This window comes from Adiantum capillus-veneris, chromosome 9 (assembly GCF_014529385.1).
Source record: "Adiantum capillus-veneris isolate H3 chromosome 9, ASM1452938v2, whole genome shotgun sequence".
Classification (NCBI taxonomy): Eukaryota; Viridiplantae; Streptophyta; class Polypodiopsida; order Polypodiales; family Pteridaceae; genus Adiantum; species Adiantum capillus-veneris.
The window spans coordinates 12487578-12490368 of NC_140939.1; the positions used below are offsets into that span (position 1 = coordinate 12487578).

General features: G+C 38.7%; 1 pseudogene across 1 annotated transcript; it reads right to left on the bottom strand.

Moving 5' to 3' along the window:
- Positions 1-201: 201 nt before the first annotated feature.
- On the bottom strand, positions 202-2189 carry LOC147450141 (uncharacterized; annotated as a pseudogene). The gene is made up of 6 exons (XR_015189256.1): positions 1954-2189; positions 1520-1720; positions 1064-1203; positions 829-909; positions 625-749; positions 202-419 (listed from the first exon to the last, which is right to left on the bottom strand). The product of XR_015189256.1 is annotated as an uncharacterized LOC147450141 (transcript).
- Positions 2190-2791: the final 602 nt, after the last annotated feature.

Consider the following 2791-nt stretch of genomic DNA (forward strand, 5'->3'; position numbering starts at 1 on the left):
GATAAAATTTTTGGGGGATTTATGGGATCCTTGACTATCATGAAGATGTAGTTGACAAATACAAAGGCAATGCATATGCTTATAATTTTCTTCTCTTGAAGTTTATTTAACCTAAAAGCAAAAGATGAGAGATCTCTCCAAATGTGAGCCATGAAATTACAAGAAAGTAAGGGGAAAAGATGAGCTTGTTTCTTAAAATAAATGAGGATAAGCTTGGGTTTTGGACCGATATATCTAGCATAATCATTGAATTTTTTTACACAATTCTTTTAAAAAAAGAAATAAAATCAGCTTATCCTTCTTACGATCTCCCCCAAAAATCGTGTCATTTGATGCAACAAAGTGGCATTTCCAAATTCTCCAAGAAAAACTAGACAATATTGTTTGGAAGCCGAAAAACTGCTTCGCCTGCAACCACACTACTCACACAAGAAAAACCAAGGATCAACCAATATATAAAAATTAAATTGTACTATGAAGTAAGCAAAAACAAGCCATGAGAGCAAAATTGCCACATTTGAAAAACCCTAGAAATCAAATCTCATAAGGATTAGATTATAATCATTTATAAATGCATGTACACAAAATGGACATTTGGAGTACCAATGAGAAAAGAAAACTCACCTCTTTACATAGTAGTAGCAAAAATCGGCGAAAATCAATGTTTGTGCAAATTCTGAGAAAAGATACATTCCAAACCACCCGCCTCTTGATGCGCTCAATAAAAAGTGACCACGAGAGTCCACAATCTACGAGCACTAAGTATTAGCTGATTAAGAAAAAAAAACGATGTTTTATTATGTTAGAAAAATAGCATTCTTGTTTTACATGAAGTATCCAATGTGCACAACTCAAATATCGTGCCAATCCCAAAGCAAATACATACTTTCCAGTGAAAGGCTCAACAACCTGAAAAATAAAGAAAATGAAGTAAGAAATTGTCTACCTAAAATTAATGTGACTTCTATTTAAAGTTAATGGTGTGTCCGAAGAAAATTGTGTGTAGCTCACGTGCATTAAAAGACAAAGTGAATCAAAAACCATGAAGATGAATGGATGTAACCTTGTTATTTTGCATCATTCGGAGTTGAGGCAATATTGACAGAGCTTCCACATAGGTACAAAAGGCCCAAAGTATCCTGTGTGGAAGCCAGGGTCCTGAGTATGGGTGAACAAAGAATGCAAGGATCGCACAAGATATTATCCGTCCAAGGAAATTTCAAGTAACTTTAACTTGTGAAAAGAGCTTGAACTACCTAGAGAACATTCAAGACAAATAGCGTATGCCACACTGCTAACCCCTAGGGGATTCGCAAGTATTCATAGGGAGATGTCACTTGCGTGCACCAAAATTGCCTTATTTACCCCTATATGTGGTTCTCTCCTTTGTAAAATCTATCATTTTTTCCTTACAAAATTCCCCTATTGTACACTCATATGGCATACCTCAGGTGCTAACCTAGTTTAGCTATCTTCAACAGAAAGTGTTAATTCTTGTGAGTGGCGGAAAGCAACATTACCACAAAGCAATTCCGAAAGTTATCCATGTTTGGCATGTAAGAGGCTCTCAACTTGTAGCGGATTGTATAGATGACCCAACATGTAGCGATTAATGTCAATGTGTCAAGAATAGTGTGGATGTCATAATCCATTGCATAGCTACAGTAAATTCGGACTACTAGGAAAAGGGCGGTCAGCTCTTGTGACTTCAAAGATAACCCTGAACAAGAGAAAAGCATAATCAGCTTAGATGAGTTATATTGCTGTGCCCTACCACTTACAACATAGGAAAGCTGCAAATACACGTTGAAATGACCATATTGGGAAAATTAGTGTAAGAATTGAATAAAATAGCTGAAGTTTCCTCTTCCAAAAAGCAATTGTGTATATGAGTTGTATAAGAATAGTGGTGAGAATCGAACCTGGGTTGATGGAATGAGGTAGTAGCGATACCTGAACAGTTATTTTCTGTGGTGAGCTTGTAGATGAGGACGCAGAGGCCGAAGGAGTGAATGGCTTCGGCAAGCATCGTAGCGGTGAAGAGTGAAGGCTCTGCTGAGAAGAAGGGCCAGAATGGCGGCCACGAAGCCCAGCGCAACCTTTGCCTTGATGGACAACCGCGCCAGCCACAGCCTCGCGGACCGACGGTAGCCGCGTTTCCCCATTCCTGCGCTCTCTCTCTCTCTCTCTCCCTCCATGCAATGCGAGCGTTAATGTTCTTGCGCTTGACACTTACCTGTAGCCTTAAATTTGAAGGTGTGAAACCCTACAGAATCTAGCCAATTTACTAGTGTAAAACCTTCACATTTAGCCAATCTACCCCTAAAATTGGAAACTTAACTGTAGCCTTAAATTTGAAGGTGAGAAACCCTACACAATCTAGCCAGTTTACCTCTAAATTCTAGTGTAAAAACCTTACATTCAGCGAATCTACCTTCACATTTAGCCAATCTACCCCTAAAATTTTCCATTTGCAAGGTCTTTCAAAAAGTTTATTTCGAGCGCAATGATGTACTATTTTCTTTATTTTTTGTAAGGTTTCCACCAATACCAAATCAAAGTAAATATCTGCTGGCCACTGCACCGAGAGCAACCATACCAGTTGGTTGGACTCGCATGACATTTCTCATCGGCAAATAAACTCACATCCAATCAGCATACATCCAAGGATGCCCACCTTCATTGTGTTATCGAGGCTTTATAAATCTAGAGAGGAAAAGAACCAAAAGCTAGTTTCACTAATTGTGCATACCCAGTACTCTAATAGGCCGTTGACATGATAGGCTTGCCT